This window comes from Loxodonta africana, chromosome 18 (genome assembly GCF_030014295.1).
Source record: "Loxodonta africana isolate mLoxAfr1 chromosome 18, mLoxAfr1.hap2, whole genome shotgun sequence".
In the NCBI taxonomy this organism is placed as follows: domain Eukaryota; kingdom Metazoa; phylum Chordata; class Mammalia; order Proboscidea; family Elephantidae; genus Loxodonta; species Loxodonta africana.
Genome location: NC_087359.1, coordinates 4,559,108 through 4,579,766, shown reverse-complemented (window position 1 = coordinate 4,579,766; position 20,659 = coordinate 4,559,108).

Genomic DNA, 20,659 nt, shown 5'->3' with positions numbered 1-20,659 from the left:
CATTTCTGAGACTGTTCCAATAACTGTGGGACATTCAGATTGAAAAACTCTATTGTTATCAAAATTGAGCTAGCAACTCCACTTCTAGCAATTCATGGTAAGAAAATTTTCAGACCACTGTAAAAATATGTATGTATGTGGATAATCATCATAACATTGTTAATAAACTAAAACCAAACCCATTGCCCTTGAGTTGATTGGTACTCATAGAGACCCTATAGGACAGAACAGAACTGCCGCATAGGGTTTCCAAGAAGCAGCTGGTGGATTTGAACTGTTGACCTTTTTCCTAGCAGCTGAATGCTTAACCACTGACCACCAGGGATCCAACATTGTTAACAATAACAAAATTTCAGACAATAAAATTCACAACATCAGAGGATTGGTTCAATAATTCATATTCAATAAAATACTCCTTTGAAAATATTGTAAGGATCTTTTTTTCAAGAAAAAAAGTAGATAAGATTGCTTTTTACACTGCCCTGCAGCCCCATTTTTGCTGAAAAATATACTTTTGGTATGTTTAGAGCAAAAAAGTATATAAACATATGCTACACATACCTTTATAGAAAAAATCATGAAAAAATATAAATTAAAATGTAAATATTGTTTACCTCTGATTGGATAAGTTATTATATGAGTATCTTTTCAAAAAAAATTCAGTTACATGTATTATATGTATAATAAAAATACTAAAGGAGAAAAACAGAAAGTACATAAACATATTACACTATACTATAATAAACTTTCATCAATATAGTATGAGATGGGGAGGCAGGTAAGATGGTGGAGTAAGAGTCACTCCTATTTATCCCCCTGCAACTAACCCACTGAACAACAAATGAAAACAGGCACAGACTGAGATCTCAGAGCTCCAGATTGCAGTTGAAGCGTTTGAGAACTGAGGTGAGTCACAAAACAGGGGAGATAAGGAGTGGAACTGGCAGAGAAGCTTGGAGTTTCTGACCACTGGCATCCAGAGGTCTTGGCTCACTGTGGCCATTTTGGGATGGGGATGGAAACACTCTGAACAAAGAATGCAGGATGGGAGCTAAACTGAGGAAAGTATAGCCTGATTAAAGTGGTGCAATTGACTAGGAGAATTCACATGCCACACACTTGGAAAGGTGGAAAGAGAAGCTGAGATGCTGCGAGTGACTGCTGTAGAATCTCGCTAAGACCTGAGGCTGACAGTCTCTAGGACACAGGGCAGCAGAAGGGCTGAAGGAGTCATGCATCCCAAGATTAGAGAAATACATTGAATAGGCAATACTGCAGGAAACAACTAGTCACCTATCTGCAACTAACCATTGCATGAGAGCCTATTCAGGGTCACCCATGAAGGAAGGACATAAAGCATTCCCTTCACTCCCCTCAGGAAAGATGAGTACCACCACTTCTACCTTCAATTAGTTACAGAGGGTAAACTGTGCCCCCATCCCACAAAACGAAATGAAAGAACACAGCCCCAGGAGTGCAAATATCTGGGGAAGGCTTCAGCCAAACCCACAGAAGACAGAGAGACCCTCACCATTAAAGTCAGCCATCTTTGGGAAAACCAGCCAGAGTAAATACTCAGAGACTTTCCAAAATTTTCCAAAACATTTAAAACCTGTGGAGACAAGCTAGAACTCAATAGTAATAGAGATAAACACGCAGACAAAACTGCTGACACAGCACTGAAAGAACCAAAGGGTCAGAGTGCTCTCTACTGGGATTTAAGAAAAGACAGTGGAGGTAAATTTAATAAATCATTAAAATACAAAAAACTCCAAATTTCAAATTACCACAATAAGATATTAAAAAGCCACATGGTCAAACAAAAATAATAAAACATACAGGATCACAAGAGAAGACAGCCCAATCAAAAGAAAAAACATGAAGAAGTGGAAATTTCTCTTACTGAGACTAGGATAATGGAAAAAAATAGAATACTTTCAGATAATAGTGTCAAACATGCTTAAAGAAAGCAAAGAACACACAGAAAACAAACCAATGGAGATCAGGAAACAAAATGAGAAATTCAATAAGGAGATTGAAAACACTGGGGGGACAAAACAAAGACAAGAAATGGAGCTGAAAAATAAAATAATTGAATTAAAAAATACAAGAGAAACATTCAACAATAGATTCAAGCAGACAGAAGATAGAATAAGTGAACTAGAAGACAGTGTAACTGAACTTATTAGGTCTCAAGAGAAACGAGACAAAAGAACAAAGAAAAACAAACAGAGCCAAATGGAAATGTGGAATTCAATTAAGAAATCTAAGGTTAGAACTTTTGGAATTCCAGAGCATCGTGACAATAATAAAGGTATAGAAAGAATTTTCCAAGATGTAATTACAGAGAATTTCCCATACCTGAATAAGGAACTAAGTTTGCAAATACAGGAAGCTACACAAACTCCAAACAGGAGAAGATACAATGAGATCCACTCCAAGACACATCTTAAAAAACAAAATGCTTGAAAACAAAAGGTAAGGAGAGAATTCTGAAAGTAGCAAGTGAAAAGCACAATATGACATTATATAACACCATAAGAATTACTCTGGATTTCTCCCCAGAAACCATGGAGGCCAGAAGATAATAGAGTGACATATAAAATATTAGAGGAAAACAATTGCCATCCAAGAATTCTTTACCCAGCAAAATTCAAAAATGAGGGGGAAATCAAAACATTCCAAATAAATATAAGCTGTGGGAATTTGCCACTACCAAAGCAGCTCTGCAAGTATTACTTAAGGGCATTCTCCAACTGGAAAGGAGAGAACATTAAATATTCAAACCTACACATGGGAAATAAAAATAAAAGAGAGCTCTCAAAAAAAAAAAAAAAAAAAGTAACAGCATGGACAAATACAAGGATGAAATATACAATATTTTCAAGAAATAATCTCAATAGCTAAGTTCCACAAGCAATACAACATCAAGTGTGTAAGGAATATGTACAAATTAAACTTATCAGATATAGGAAATATAATGATGTCAATGGAGATTTACCAATAGCAAAAGGGGAGGTAGGAGCAAAACAGGAATAGGTATGATATATTAATGTTGTATGTTATTTGTATGCTAAATTTTGTTTCAATTACAAGTTATGTAACACAATATTTGTGGTAACTACTAAGAAAACACCTAGACAAAATACACATGAGAAAAAAATGAAGAAATATAGACTCATCACAAAAAAGGCTAAAAAAAAACAGAAAAATGAGAATAAAAAGTCAAAGGAGATATAAGACACTCAAAAAACAATAAGCAAAATGAATGAAGTAGATAATTTGTTTTCAGTAACAATCTTAAATGTAAATGGTCTAAGCTCCCCATGCAAAAGGCAGACAGTGATAGAATAGATTAAAAAACATGACCCATACTTTTCCTGCCTACAAGAAATGCACCTTAGACACAAGGACACAGACAGACTGAAAAGAAATGGATGGAAAAAAAATATTCCATGCAACCAGTAACCAGAAAAGAGCAGAGGTGGCCATACTGATATAAGATAAAATAGGTTTTAAATAAAAATCTATTACTAGAAACCATATTACCATATTACTTCTCTGACCATAATGGTACGAAGCTAGAACTAAACAAGAGAAAGAATGGGGGCGGGGGGGATTACATGGACACTAAATAACACAATACTAAAAAACTATTGGGTCATAGAAGAAATCAAAAGTAAAATTGTAAAATATTTTCGATCAAATAAAATGAAAACACAATTTATCAAAACTTTCAGGATGCAACAAAAGCAGTCCTCAGAGGGGAAATCATAGCAATAAATACCTACATTAAAAAGAAGGAAGAGCCAGAATTAATAACTTAAACCAACAACTTGAACAAATAGAAAGGGAAGACCAAAAGAAGCCCAAAGCTACTAAAGCTACCAGAAGAAAGGAAATAATAAAGATCAGAGCAGAAATAAATGTAGTAGAAACCAGAAAAGCAACAGAAAGAATCAACGAAACCAGAAGTTAGCTATTTGAAAGGATCAGTAAAACAGACAAATCACTGGCTAGACCAACAATAGAAAAAAATGAGAAGAGGCAAATAACAATTGATGGACAAAAGGTATTTAATAAAATCCAATATCCTTTCCTGATAAAAACTCAGCAAAATAAGAAGGGAAATTTCTCAACATAAATAAGGGTATATATCCAAAACCACCAGCCAACATTACACTGAATGGAGAAATCAAGAACAAGACAAGGATGCCTACTATCACCACTCTTATTCAATATTGTGGTGGAAGTTCTAGTCAGGTCAAGGTAAGAAAGAGAAATAAAACATATCCAAATTAGAAAGGAAGGAGTAAAACTATCCCTATTTGCAGAAGACATGATCCTATATGTAGAAAACCCTGAAGATTTCACAAGAAAGCTGCTAGATTTAATAGAAGAACTCAGCAATGGTGCAGAGTACAAGATCAACACATAAAAATCACTTGGGATCCTTTACACTAACAAGGAATATTCCACAAAGGAAATCAAGAAAACGATACCATTTACAATCACCACAAAAATGATAAGATACCTACTAATTAAACTAACCAGTGACATAAAAGACTTACACAATGAAAAGTGCAAAGCACCACTACAAGAGACTAAAAGAGACCTACATAAATGGAAGGACATTCCACGCTCATGAATTGTAAGACTTAATATATTGAAAATGTCGATACTATTTCTCTTAGGCTGGGTTCTCTAAAGAAGCAAAACCAGTAAAGCATATAAATATATATATGTAGAGAGAGATTCATATTGGGGAAATGGTTCACAGAATTGTAGAGGCTAGAATGTCCCAAATTCTTGGGTCAGGCTGGAGGCTTCTCCTGATTCATGTAGCCAATAGGGACTGGTGAACCCAAGATCAGCAGGTCAGATGGTAGGGCTCTTGCTTACAGGCTGTGAAGACCAACAATTCCCAAGATCAGCAGGCAAGACAGCAGGTAAGCTGCTAGCTCAAGTACCAAGAACTGGAGGTCAGACAAACAGGAGTCAGCTATAGGATCCAGAGGTAGTGAAAGCCCACAAGCCTTGCCAGAAAGTCCATGTCTATTGGATGCAGGCCATATCCCCCCACTCCCAAAAAAATCTCCCTTTCAACTGATTGGCTACTCACACCAAATCCCATTATAGAGGTGATCACATCATATCAAATCTCATCATATGACTGCCAAACTACATCAAAACTGCCAAACTACTAGAATCATGGCCCAGCCAAGTTGACCACAATCTTAATGAATGATCACATTACCTGAAGTGATCTACAGATGCAATGCAATCCCAATACAAATCTCAACAGCATTCTTCATGGAAATGGCCAAACTGACAACCAAATTTATATGGAAAGAGGTCCCAAATAGCCAATACACTAAGAAGAAGAAGAAGAAAGTAGGAGGCCTCACAGTTCCCAATATCGAAACATAATAAACAGCCTCTGTAATAAAAACAGCCTGGTATTGATTCAATAGTTGACACATACACCAGTGGAATAAAATTGAGAACCCAGAAGTAAATCCATCCATTTATGGACAACTGATTTATGATAAGGGTCAAAATTCATTCAATGGGAGAAGAAACAGTCTCTTTAATAAATGGTTATGGCAAAACTAGATGTCCACTAGCAGAAAAATGAAACCAGACCCATACAGTACATCATACACAAAAACTAGCTCAAAATGGATCAGAGACCTATATGTTAAAACTAAAACTAGAAAGTTCCTAAAAGAAAACATAGGGAGAAATATATGGGACTTAATTTTTTGAAAAATAGGCTAAAAAACATAACTACAAATGCACACATACTAAAAGGCAGATTAGATAATAGGGTTCTCATAAAAATTAAACACTTATGCTCATCAAAAGACTTTATCAAAAGAGTAAAAGGACAACCTACAGAATGGAAAAAAATCTTTGGAAATAACATATCCAATAAGGACCTAATTTCTGAAATATAAAGAAAACTTCAACAACTCAACAAAAAAAAAGACAAACAAACCAAATAAAAAAATGGACAAAGGACATGAACAGACACTTCATCAAAGAGGAAACTCAAGTGGCCAACAAACACATTAAAAGGTGCTAGAGATCTTTATCTATTAAAGAAAAAAATTTTTTTAGGGATACGCAAATCAAAACTACAACGAGATACCACCTCACCCCGGCTAAATGACACCGGTAAGAAGATTAAAAAAAAAAAAAAGACAAATGTTGAGGATGTGGAAAGATTGAAACACTTATCCCTGGCTGGTGAGACTATCAAATGGTATAACCACTATGAAAGATGGTACTGTGCCTCCTCAAAAAACTAGAAATAGAAATACTTTATGATCTAGCAAAGCCACTCCTAGGTATATGCCCTAGAGAACTAATAGAAGTGGCACGAACAGACATATGCACACTTACATTCATTGCAGCATTATTCACAATAGCAAAAAATTGGAAACAGCATATGTACCCTTCAAAGGATGGATAAGCAAAATGTGCTACATACATACAGTGGAATACCACATAACCATAAAGAACACTGATGAGTCCATGAAACTTATTATAACATGTATGGATCTTGAGGACATAATGCTGAGCAAAATACATCAATCATATAAGGACAAATATTGTAGGATTCCACTTTTATAAGAAGCCAAGAATAGATATATATACAGAGACCAATGTTCATTGAGTCAGGGGGAGGAGAATTCACTCTCTAGATTGTAGATACTTGTTATTTTTCAAAATGGGAAAAGTCGCACAGAATGTGAGTGTAATGAGCACAGCTTGATCAAAGTAAAGGATCCCACTATGAAGTCCACAAGAGAAAATTATGCTTTTGCTAAAGAATATGACATATATAATTTGGCAACAACACCAACAATAACCAAAAAATGAGTGTATGGTCACATATGTAGGTATATAGGCATAGATGTGTACAGGTAGGTACAGGTGAGTTCATACGTGTGCCCAGAATTATCTATATGTACATGTACACACAGATATGTGTGTGCACACATATATATTCTTACAGGACACAGAGATACTTCTCAGACATAACCAAACAACTTATAAGAATGGTTTGCTGGCTTTGAAGGCTTAGGTCCTCAGTCAATTGGTACTACAAAGTTCATGTTCTGCATCCTAGTGATATGAGTAGCATCTGAGGTATTAAAATCTTGTGAGTAGCCATCTAAGATACAACTTTGGCCTCTATTCATTAGGATCAAAAGAGAAAGAAGGAAATCAAAGTCTCAGAGAAGAAACTATTCTACAGAGCTAATGAGCATACATAAGCCACAATCTCATCTACCCTGAGACCAGAAGAACTAGATGGTACCCGGCTACCACTACTAACCATTCTGATCAGGGCCACAATAGATGGACCTGAACATATGGGAGAAAAACGTGGAACAGAACTCAAATTTTTGAAAAATCCAGACTTACTAGACCAGTTGAGAATGGAGGAATCACTTAGACTAATGCCCTGACGTATCTCTAAACTTTGAACTGAAACTATCCCTTGAGGTCCCCTTTTAGCTAAATAGCAGATTGTCACACAAAATAAGGATATTACCCATGAGTATGAGGCTCCACTAAAAAAAAAAAAGTCTATATGAGACCAAAAGGTCAAAAATTACTCTAAAGCAAAGGTGAGAAGACAAAGGGGGCAGGGAAATTAGAGTACTGAAAATGGAACACCAGAATGCAATTAATGAGAATGCTGATATGTTGTGAAAAATGTAATTAATGTCTCTGAACAACCTGTGTAGAAATTGTCAAACAGGAACATAATGTACTGGGTAAATTTTCACAGCAAACACAATAAAGTAGTATTTTATATACAAAACCCAGTGCCGTATGAAAACCCTGGTAGCGTACTGGTTAAGTGCTATGGCTGCTAACCAAGAGATCGGCAGTTCAAATCTGCCAGGCGCCCCTTGGAAACTCTATGGGGCAGTTCTACTTTGTCCTATAGGGTCGCTATGAGTAGGAATCGACTCGACGGCCGTGGGGTTTGGGATATATATATATCATACTAGACGAATCAGTCATAGTTTGATTGGCTATAAGGTTTTAAAATTAATTCACTATCGCTAGTAATATTTACTTCTTTAAAAACAAAGAAACAAAATTGCCAAATAAGAGTTCACAGTATAATAGTAATATATCTATTTCCTCTAAGGGTAGGACAAGACAAATGTATCCCATTTCACTGCTGTTATTCAACATTGTACTGGAAGTTCTAGCCAGAGTCATTAAGATATAAAGCCATCCAAATCAAAAAGAAGAAACATTATCTCTATTCACAGACGACATGATCTCATATATAGAAAATCCAAAACAAATGACAGGAAAGCTACCAGAGCTGATGAATGAATTCAGCAAAGTTGCGGAGTACAAAGTCAACACACAAAAATCAATTGTGCTTCTATAGACCATCAATGAACAATGTGAAAAGGAAATTAATAAAACAATTCATATACAATAAATTTTAAAATAACAAAATGCCTAGGGATAAATTTCATTAGGGAGATGTCTTAGTCATGAAGTGCTGCTATAACAGAAATACCACAAGTGGATGGCTTTAACAAAGAGAAATTTATTTCCTCACAGTAAAGTGTGCTCTCCTTGCTTCCATTTCCTTTAATCTCTTGAGAGATAAAAGGTGGTGCAGGCCACACCCCAGGGAAACTCCCTTTACATTGGATCAGGGAGGTGACCTGAGTAAGGATGGTGTTACAATTCCACCCTAATCCTTTTTAACATAAAATTACAATCACAAAATGGAGGACAACCACACAATGCTGGAAATCTTGGCCCAGCCAAATTGATACACACATTTTGGGGCGGGGGGGGATAATTCAGTCCATGATAGGAGGTAAAAGACTTGTACACTAAAAAGTATAAAACATTACTGAAAGAAATTAAAGAAGACCTAAAATAAGTAGGGTCGCTATCAGTTGGAATCAACTCGTCGGCACTGGCTTTGGTTTTTTTAGTTAAACAAATGGAAAGACACCCTATTCTCATTGATTGGAAGATTTAACTTTGCTAAGATGTCAATTTCATTTACTTGGATCCACAATCAACAGCCATGGAAGCAGTGGTCAAGAAATCAAAAGACACATTGCATTGGTTAAGTCTGCTGCAAAGGACCTCTTTATAAAGTGTTGAAAAACAAAGATGTCACCTTGAAGACTAAGGTGCGCCTGACCCAAGCCATGGTATTTTCAATTGCATCATACACATGTGAAAGATAGACAATGAATAATGAAGACTGAAGAATTGATGCCTTTGAACTGTGGTGTTGGTGAAGAATATTGAATATACCATGGACTGCCAAAAGAACGAACAAATCTGTCTTGGAGGAAGTACTACCAGAATGCTCCGTAGAAGGATGACGAGACTGCATATTACATACTTTGGACATGTTATCAGGAGGGATCAGTCCCTTGGAGAAGGACATCATGCTTGGCAAAGCAGAGGGTCAGCAGAAGAGAGGAAGACCCTCAACAAGGTGGATTGACACAGTGGCTGCAACAATGAGCTCAAGCATAACAAGGATTGTAAGGATGGCACAGGACTGGGCAGTGTTTCATTCTGTTGTGCATAGGGTTGTTATGAGTCAGAACCACCTTGACAGCACCCAACAACAACAAAGATGTCAATGCTGCCCAAAGCAATCTATAGATTCAATATAATCGCTATCAAAATTCCAAGAGCTTTTTTTTTCTTTGCAGAAATGGAAAAGCTAATCCTCAAATTCATATGGAATTGCAAAAGTGTCTCGAACAGCCAACACAATCTTGAAAAAGAAGAATAAAGTAGACCTCCTCCCCAAGATGGTGACATGAGCAGAAGCTGGTCTCAAATCCCCTCAACAGTTATAGGAAATAAACAGCAAAACGGCACCAACAAGAAGATAGAATCATGAATGTAGAACCCTGGAAACCAACCCAAAATCTACCCAGGAGCCAAAAGAGAAATGAAAACCACACATAAAGTAATAAGATTTATCTTTCTCTCTGTCATCTGGGAAATTCTTCAGTTCAACCCTCAATGCAGTGAAACCACATTTGGTGGCAGTAGGAGATAACTTGCAAACAAAAATGGCCACTGATAAGAGGCAGACCTTAGGACACAAATAAAATGAGAGAATTCCTCCCCCTAGGAGCAGGAAAAAGGCAGCAAAACTTACCTTATGCTGAGGAACTGATTCAGCAAAGACTGGGGCCTCAGCCAGAGAAAACAGTAACACCCTGCATTCAAAGACTTGAAACATTCAGAGTAAAGGAGAAAAAAAAATGGAAAAGAGAAGAGGCTAGAGAGCCATGTCAAAACAAAACACATAAACGACATAAAAAGAGTAGAGGAGAAAAGTGGGACCAAGATAGCAAAGTAGTCAGATGCTCCCAGAGGTCCCTCTTACAAAAAAAAAAAAAAAAAAAAACAATAAAGACCCCCCAAAAAACAAGCGAATTGATTATATATGTGACAAGCTGGGAGATCTGAACAAAGTTAAGAAACCGGACTGAGCAGAACAGGGAGGAAGAGGCGGTTCAGAAGCATCAAGGAGTTACAGGACCTGACTTGGCAGGAACTGGTGCCCTGCAGTCCTGATCCCCTGGTGTGACCGTGGCAGGGCTGGCAGTAGGGTTTGGGATGCATATTCCACAGCTGGAGAGAGCAAGTGGTGCAGAGTCTACTCATCCCTCCAGAATCAGTGAAGAACAGTGCTCTCAGCAGAAGATAGGTACTTGTGTCTAATTTACCATGCTGACCAAAAAGCACCCTTTTCCAAAGAACTCTCTCCCATTTATCTGATCCCTCCTGTCTCTGCGGCAGCCTCTGAGCTGGCTTCATTGGTGGTTGTTTTCCCTGGGCCTGAGCTAGGTTCTGCTGAACAGTCTGGGCCATTGTCCTGGGCAAGGAGAAGGAACAAATAAACAAATGGAGAAAAAAAAAATCTGCCAGCTCCCCTAAGCTGGGAACCTAGGCCAGAAGCAGCTCCTTTGCCTGGGCTCAGGAACAAGTGGTCCATGGACTTTGAATGCCTTTCACCACAGCACGGACCTGTGCAGGCCCACTTCATCAGCTTAGGCCCTCATCACCAGAGTGCAATAGCATAAGTGCCTGAGGTTTGACTTCAACTGTTTCAGCTGTGAGGTGGAAAGGTGGGTTTTTGATGTTTGATACCACTCTGCCTATTAAGCAGGGTCCTCACCTACCCACATCAGGGGCCTGAGGACTGGTAGCTCCAACCATGCCACCTAGCCACCTGCGACGGGGGTCCAATGATAAGTGATGCTTCTCAGTCCTTACAACCAAAAGCATTGGGTGCCCATGGTACAGCTTCAGAGCCCACCCACCTATGCACTGTAGGGAACAGGGAAGCACTTTCCTCATAGACACTTCAAGGATGGTTGTCAGCCGCCAGCCTTACTCAGAGCGTGAATCCCTGCTGCAGCCGGATACCTGTGCCTATACCAATCAACCCAGCTCCCCTAAGACTGTAGGTGAGAGCCTGAACCACACACTTGGTAACTGACTATCTGGACACCTGAGCTGAATCCATACAAGAAAAGTGAATGGACTCCTGAGCTCACACACCTGGTAACAGTTCTAGTCATCTGGTGACAGGACATTACAGCTTCAAAGATGCAAGTAATCAAACCAGCTCACTCGAGCAGCATATTTGGGGATATCAAAAAAAAAAAAACAAAGCAAGAAGCTAGGACACAGTAAGCAAACATAAAATGAATTAATACAATAACTTATGGCTTCCAGAAAACAGTAATTAACAAATCACATAGAGAAGCAGACCACGATCACTTCAACAAGCTCCCAAAGCAAAGAATCAAGGAATCTTCTGGATGAAGATATCATCCGGGAGTTATCAAAAGCAGAAGACTAGAGATTAATATACAGAGCTCTTCAAGAAATCATGGAGCACAATCAGACAAAATGCAGAACAAGCCAAGCAACACACAAAGCAGTGGAGGAAATTAACAAGGTTATTCACGAGTATAATGGCAAATTTAATAGGCTGCAAGTATCCAGAGAGAGACAGCAAACAGAAATTCAAAATATTAACAATCAAATTTTATAATTAGACAACACAATAGAAAGCAGAGGAGCAGAATTGAGGATATGGAAGTCAGAATTAGTGATATTGAAGACAAAACACTTGGCACCAATATATTCGAAGAAAAATCAGATAGAAGAATTAAAAAAAAAATGAAGAAACCCTAAGAATCACGTGGGACCCTATCAAGAGAAATAAATGACAGTGACTGCAGTACCAGAACATGGGAAAAATCAGAGAACACAGAGAGAATTTTTAAAGATTTGTTGGCAGAAAACTTCCTTGTATTGTGAAGGATGAGAAGGTATCTATCCAAGATGCTTATCAAACCCCACATGAGGTAGATCCCAAAAGAAAGTCACCAAGACAATAATAGTAGGAGACTTCAAAACACCATGTTCGATGAAGGACAGAACATCCAGAAAAAAGCTAAATAAAGATACAGAAGACCTAAATGCCATAATCAACCAACTCGAATTCATAGACATATAGACAATACTCCACCCTACAGCAGCCAAGAATACCTTCTTTTCCAATGCACATGGAACATTCTCCAGCATAGACCACATACTAGGTCATAAAGCAAGCCTTAACAGAATCCAAAACATCAGAATATTACAAAGCATCTTCTCTGACTGTGAAGTCATAAATGTAGAAATCAATAACAGAAAAAGCATGGGAAAGAAATCAAACACATAGAAACTGAATAACATCTTGCTCAAAAAGTACTGAGTTACAGAAGAAATTAAGGACAGACCAAAGAAATTCATAGAATCCGGTGAGAATGAAAACACTTCCTGCCTGAACCCTTGGGATACAGCTAAACCACTGCTCAGAGGTCAATTTATAGCAATAAAGGCACATATCCAAAAAGAAGATAGGGCCAAAATCAAACAATTATCCCTACAACTTGAATAATTAGAAAGAGAGCAACAAAAGGAAGCCTCAGGCATGAGAAGAAAGCAAATAATAAAAGTCAGAGCAGAATTAAATAAAACAAAAACAACTGAAAGAGTAAATAAGACCAAAAGCTGGTTCTTTGAAAATATCAATAAAATTAACAAACCACTGGCCAAACTGACAAAAGAAAAACACAAGGGGAAGCAAATAACCCAAGCAAGAAATGAGATGGCTTATACCAAAAGAGACTCAACTGAAATTAAAAGAATCATATTAGATTTCTATGAAAAACTATATACTCTAACAAATTTGAAAACCTAGAGGAAATGGACAAATTTCTATAAACATGCTACCTACCTAAACCAAAACAAACAGGGGTAGAACAACTAAATAAACTCATAACAAAAGAAGAGAATGAAAAGGTAATTTTAAAACTCCCAACAATAACAAAAAAAAGCCCTCACCCTGACGGCTTCACTGGAGAATTCTACCAAAATTTCAGAGAAGAGTTAACACCACCACTATTACTGAAGGTATTTTAGAGCATAGAAAAGGATGGAATACTCCCAAACTCATTCTATGAAGTCAGCATATCCCTGTTAACAAAACCAGGTAAGAAACCACAGAAAAAGAAAACAATACACCTGTTTATCCTTCAAGAACTTAGACACAAAAATCCTCAACAAAATTCTAGCCAATAGAATTCAACAACATATCAAAAAAACAATTCACCATAATCAAGTGGGATTCGTACCCGGTATGCAGTGATGGTTTAACATTAGAAAAATAATCAGTGTAATCCATCACATAAATAAAACCAAAGACAAGAACCACATGATCTTATCAATCGATGCAGAAAAGGCATTTGACGAAGTCCAACACCCATTCATGATAAAAACTATAAGCAAAATAGTAATAGAAGGAAAATTCCTAAACATTACATAGGGCATTATACAAAGCCAACAGCCAACATCATCATAAATGGAGAGAGACTGAAAGCATTCCCCTTGAGATCGGGAACCAGCAAGGATGCCCTTTATCACCACTCTTATTCAACAGTGTGCTGCAGAGCCGAGCCAGAGCAATTAGGCTAGATAAAGAAATAAAAGGCACCCAAATTGGCAAAGAAGAAATAAATGTATCTCTGTTTACAGATGACAAGGTCGCATACACAGAAAAACCTAAAGAATCCTCAAGAAAATTGCTAAAACTAATAAAAGAGCTTAGCAGACTATCAGGATACAAGATAAACATACATAAACTGTTGGATTACTGTACAATAACAAAGAGGACATCGAAGAGGAAATCACCAAATCAACATCATTTAAAATAGCCCCTAAGAAGATAAAATACTTAGGACTAAATCTAACCAGAGACATAAAACACATATACAAAGAAAACTATAAGACACTACTGTAAGAAACCAAAAGAGACCTACATAAGTGGAAAAACACACCTTGCTCATGAATAGGAAGACTCAACATAGCGAAAATGTCTATTCTGCCCAAAGCAATCTACAGATACAATGCAATCCCGATCGAAATTACAATGACATTTTTTAATGAGATGAAGAAACAACTCACAAACTTCATGTGGAAGGGAAAGAGGTCCTAGAAAACTAAAGCATTACTGAAAAAGAACAAAGTGCGAGGCCTCACACTAACTGATTTTAGAACATATTATACCACCACAGTAGCCAAAACAGCCTGGTACTGGTACAACTACAGATACATAGACCAAAGGAACAGAATGGAGAATCCAGACATAAATCCATCCACAAATTAGCAGTTGATATTTGACAAAGGCCCAAAGTCTGGTAAATGGGGAAAAGACAGTCTCTTTAACAAATGGTGCTGGCATAACTGAATATCCACATGCAAAAAAATGAAACAAGACACGTACCTCACACCATGCACAAAAACCAACCCAAAATGAATCAAAGATCTAAATACAAAATCTAAAACAAAAAAAGATCATGTAAGAAAAATAGGGACAACATTTGCAGTATGAATACATGATGTAAACGGTGTACAAAACTTTACTAGAAATGTACAAACACCAGAAGAGAATTAGATAACTAGGAGCTCCTAAAAGTCAAACACCTATGTTCATCCAAAGAATTCACCAAAAGAGCAGAAAGATTACTTACAGATTGGGAAAAAGTTTTTAGGTATGACGTTTCCGATCAGTATCTGATCTCTAAAATCTACATGATACTGCAAAAACTCAACAACAAAAACACAAATAACACAATTAACAAATGGGCAAAGGATATGAACAGGCGCTTCACCAAAGAAGACATTCAGGCTCCTAAAAGATACATGAGGAAATGGTCATGATCATCATCTACTGTTGTTGTTGTTGTTAGGTGCCGTCGAGTGGGTTCTGACTCATAGCGACCCCACGCACAACAGAACGAAACACTGCCTGGTCCTGAGCCATCCTTACAATCGTTACGCTTGAGCTCATTGTTGCAGCTACTGTGTCAATCCACCTCGTTGAGGGTCTTCCTCTTTTCCACTGACCCTGTACTCTGCTAAGCATGATGTCCTTCTCCAGGGACTGATCCCTCCTGACAACATGTCCAAAGTATGTAAGATGCAGTCTCGCCATCCTTGCTTCTAAGGAGCACTCTGGTTGTACTTCTTCCAAGACAGATTTGTTCGTTCTTTTGGCAGTCCATGGCATATTCAATATTCTTCACTAACACCACTATTCAAAGGCATCAACTCTTCTTCGGTCTTCCTTATTCATTGTCCAGCTTTCACATGCATATGATGCGATTGAAAATACCATGGCTTGGGTCAGGCGCACCTTGGTCTTCAGGGTGACATCCTTGCTCTTCAACACTTTAAAGAGGTCCTTCGCAGCAGATTTGCCCAATGCAATTCGTCTTTTGATTTCTTGACTGCTGCTTCCATGGCTGTTGATTGTGGATCCAAGTAAAATGAAATCCTTGACAACTTCAGTCTTTTCTCCATTTATCATGATGCTGCTCATTGGTCCAGTTGTGAGGATTTTTGTTTTCTTTATGTTGAGGTGCAGTCCATACTGAAGGTTGTGGTCTTTGATCTTCATTAGGAAGTGCTTCAAGTCCTCTTCACTTTCAGCAAGCAAGGTTGTGTCATCTGCATAACACAGGTTGTTAATGAGTCTTCCTCCAATCCTGATGCCCCGTTCTTCTTCATATAGTCCAGCTTCTCGTAGTATTTGTTCAGCATACAGATTAAACAGGTATGGTGAAAGAATACAACCTTGACACACACCTTTCCTGACTTTAAGCCAATCAGTATCCCCTTGTTCTGTCTGAACAACTGCCCCTTGATCTATGTAAAGGTCCCTCATGAGCACAATTAAATGTTCTGCAATTCCCATTCTTCACAATGTTAACCATAGTTTGTTATGATCCACACAGTCAAATGCCTTTGCATAGTGAATAAAACACAGGTAAACATCCTTCTGGTATTCTCTGCTTTCAGTTAGGATCCATCTCACTTCAGCAATGATATCCCTGGTTCCACGTCCTCTTCTGAAACCGGCCTGAATTTCTGGCAGTTCTCTGTTGATATACTGCTACAGCCATTTCTGAATGATCTTCAGCAAATTTTTCCTTGTGTGTGATACTAATGATATTGTTCTATAATTTCCACATTCGGTTGGATCACCTTTCTTGGGAATAGGCATAAATATGGATCTCTTCCATATGGATCTCTTCAGTTGGCCAGGAAGCTGTCTTCCATATTTCTTGGCATAGATGAGCGAGCACCTCCAGTGCTGGAACTGTTTGTTGAAACCTCTCAATTGATATTCCATCAATTCCTGGAGCCTTGTTTTTCACCAATGCCTTCAGAGCAGCTTGGACTTCTTCCTTCAGTACCATCGGTTCCTGATCATATGCCACCTCTTGAAATGGTTGAATATTGAATAATCCTTTTTGGTATAATGACTGTGTATTCCTTCCATCTTCTTTTGATGCTTCCTGCGTCGTTTAATATTTTCCCCATGGAATCCTTCACTATTGCAACTCGAGGTTTGAATTTTTTCTTTAGTTCTTTCAGCTTGAGAAATGCCATGTGTGTTCTTCCCTTTTGGTTTTTCATCTCCAGCCCTTTCCACATGTCATTATAATATTTTACTTTGTCTTCTCAAGAGGCCCTTTGAAATCTTCCGTTCAGTTCTTTTACTTCATCAATTCTTCCTTTTGCTTTAGCTGCTCAATGCTCAAGAACAAGTTTTAGAGTTTTCTCTGACATCCACCTTGGTCTTTTCTTTCTTTTCGGTCTTTTCAGTGACCTCTTGCTTTATTCATGGATGATGTCCTTGATGCATTCCACAACTCATCTGGTCTTCAGTCACTAGTGTTCAATGCACCAAATCTATTCTTGAGATGGTCTCCAAATTCAGGTGGGATATACTCAAGGTCATATTTTGGCTCTCGTGGACTTGCTCTGATTTTCTTCAGCTTCAGCTTGAACTTGCATATGAGCAATTGATGGTCTGTTTCACAATCGGCCCCTGGCCTTGTTCTGACTGATGATATTGAGCTTTTCCATCATCTCTTTCCACAGATGTAGTCAATTTAATTTCTGTGTATTCCATCTGGTGAGGTCCATGTGTATAGTTGCCGTTTATGTTGGTGAAAGAAGGTATTTGCAATGAAGAAGTCGTTGGTCTTGCAAAATTCTATCATTCAATCTCCAGCATTGTTTCTATCACCAAGGCCATATTTTCCAACTAGTGATCCTTCTTCGTTGTTTACAACTTTCACTTTCCAATCGCCAGTAATTATCAATGCATCTTGATTCCATATTTGATCAATTTCAGACTGCAGCAGCTGATAAAAATCTTCTATTTCTTCATCTTTGGACCTAGTGGTTAGGTGCATAAATTTGAATAATAGTCATATTAACTGGTCTTCCTTGTAGCCGAATGGATATTATCCTATCACTGACAGCACTGTACTTCAGGATAGATCTTGAAACGGTCTTTTTGACGATGAAAGCAACATCATTCCTCTTCGAGTTGTCATTCCTTGCATAGTAGACTATATGATTGTCCAATTCAAAATGGCCAATACCAGTCCATTTCAGTTCACTAATGCCTAGGATATCAAGTTTATGTGTTCCATTTCATTTTCAATGATTTCCCATTTTCCTAGATTCATACTTCATACATTCCAGGTTCCCATTATTAACGGATGTTTGCAGCTGTTTCTTCTCGTTTTGAGTCGTGCCACATCAGCAAATGAAGGTCCCGAAAGCTTTACTCCATCCATGTCATTAAGGTCGACTCTACTTTGAGGAGACAGCTCTTCCCCAGTCATCTTTTGAATGCCTTCCAACCTGGGGGGCTCATCTTCCAGCACTATATCAGACAATGTTTTGCTACTATTCCTAAGGTTTTCACTGGCTAATGCTTTTCAGAAGTAGACTGCTGGGTCCTTCTTCCTAGTCTGTCTTAGTCTGGAAGCTCAGCTGAAACCTGTCCTTCATGGGTGACCCTGCTGGTATCTGAATACTGGTGGCATAGCTTCCAGCATCACAGCAACATACAAGCCCCCACAGTATGACAAACTGACAGACACACAATGCAAAAAGTACCTAGATACAATTACTGACTGTTCTGATCAAGGACCATTAGATGAATCCTGATCCAAAAGAGGAAAAATGTGGAAAAGAATTTAAAATCTTATACAAAGCAGACTTATTGAACCCATTGGGACTGGTGGAACCCCCAGATTTATTGCCCTGAGGTAATCTCTAAGCCTTGAACCGAAACTATCCCATGAAGTCAGCTTTAAACTAAAGAACAGTTTGGTTCAACTAGTAAAGAATGTTTCCCTTGAGAAGTGCATGCTTTTTAAAGAATTATCTACATGAAATCAAATTGACAACAGTAACTCCAAAACACAGAGGAGAAGTTCGGGGCACAGAAAGTTAATGGTGGTGAAGAATATGAGTAGAGATAGTGAGAATGGTGATATGATGTGAAGAATGTAACCAATGTCATTGAACAGGAGATGCAGAAAATGTTGAATGAGTGTTTCGTTATGTATATTTTCACCAAAAATAAAATTAAAAGAAAAACAAAGTAAGAGGATTCATACTTCCTGACTTCAAAACGTTCTATACAGCTACAGTAATAAAAACAGTGTGGTACCAGTGTAAGGACAGACATAGATCAATGGAAGAGAACTGAGTATCAAGCTATAAACTCATACATCTATAAACAACTGATTTCCAACAAGGGTGCCAAGTCCATTCAATGAGGGAAGGAACAGCCTCTTCTATAAATGGTGTGAACTGTATCTCCACATGCAAAAGAATGAAGTTGGACTCATACCTCACACCATGTATGAAAATTAACTCAATGGATCAACTACCTAAATATAAGAATTAAAACCACAAAATTCTTAGAAGAAAACATAAGGGTAAAGCTTGAGGACCTTGTTGAACAATAGATTCTTAGATATGACACCAAATGTTGAGCAACAGCAACAAAAATTGATAAATCACACTTTATCAAAATGAAAACTTTTGTGCATCAAAGGAGTTTATCAAGAAAGTGAAGAAACAACCTAGAGAGTAGGAAAAAAATACTTTGGAACCATACATCTGATAAGAATTTAATATCCAAATACATAAAGAACTCCTACAACTCAACAACAAAAAGACAAACAATGTAATTAAAAATGGGCAAAAAACTTGAATAGACATTTCTCCAAAACAGATCTACAAATGGCCAAGAAGTACATGAAAAGATGCTTGGTGTCATTAATCCATTGTCATCAAGTCGATTCAGACTCATAATGACCCTACAGGACAGAGTAGAACTTCCCTGTAGGGTTTCCAAGGAGTAGCTGGTGGATTCAAACTGCCAACCTTTTGGTTAACAGCTGGGCTCTTAACCAGTGTGCCACCAGGGCTCCAAATGTCATGTTAATGTCATTAGGGAAATGCAAATTAAAACCACAATGGGATACCACCTAAAACCCATTAGAACAGTTATCATCAGAAAAAAGGAAAATAGAAGTGTTGGTAAAGCTTGGGAGAAATTGGAACTCACATTCTTCGCTGGCAGGAATGTAAAATGGTGCAACTACAGTGGAAAACATTTTGGAAGTGTCTCAAAATTTAAACATAGAGTTGCCACATGACCTAGAAACTCCACTTCTAGGTATATACCCTAAAGAACTGAAAACAAGGACTCAAACAGATATGTGCACACTAATGTTCACTGCAGCCATATTCACAGTAGCCAAAAGGTGGAAACAACTCCAATATCCATCAATAGATGAATGGATAAATGAAATGTGGTATATACTTGCAATGGAATATTATTCAGCCATGAAGAAGAATGAAGTCTTGATATATGCTATGACAGGGGTGAACCTTGAAAACATTATGCTGACTAAGTCAGACACACACACAAAAAAACAAATATTGTAAGACCCCACTTACAAGAAATACCTAGAATAGGCAAATGCATAGAAACAAAAGTTTTTTAATGACTATAATGGACTAGGGGAGCGGGGATGGGGAGTTACTGATGAAGGGATACAAAGTTTCTGACTAGAGTGATGAAAAACTTTTGGAAGCACAGAGATGCTTGAAGATGGCTGACTAGGTAGAAGCTACCTCGGATCCCTCTTGCAACAAAGACTCGGAAAAACAAGTGAAT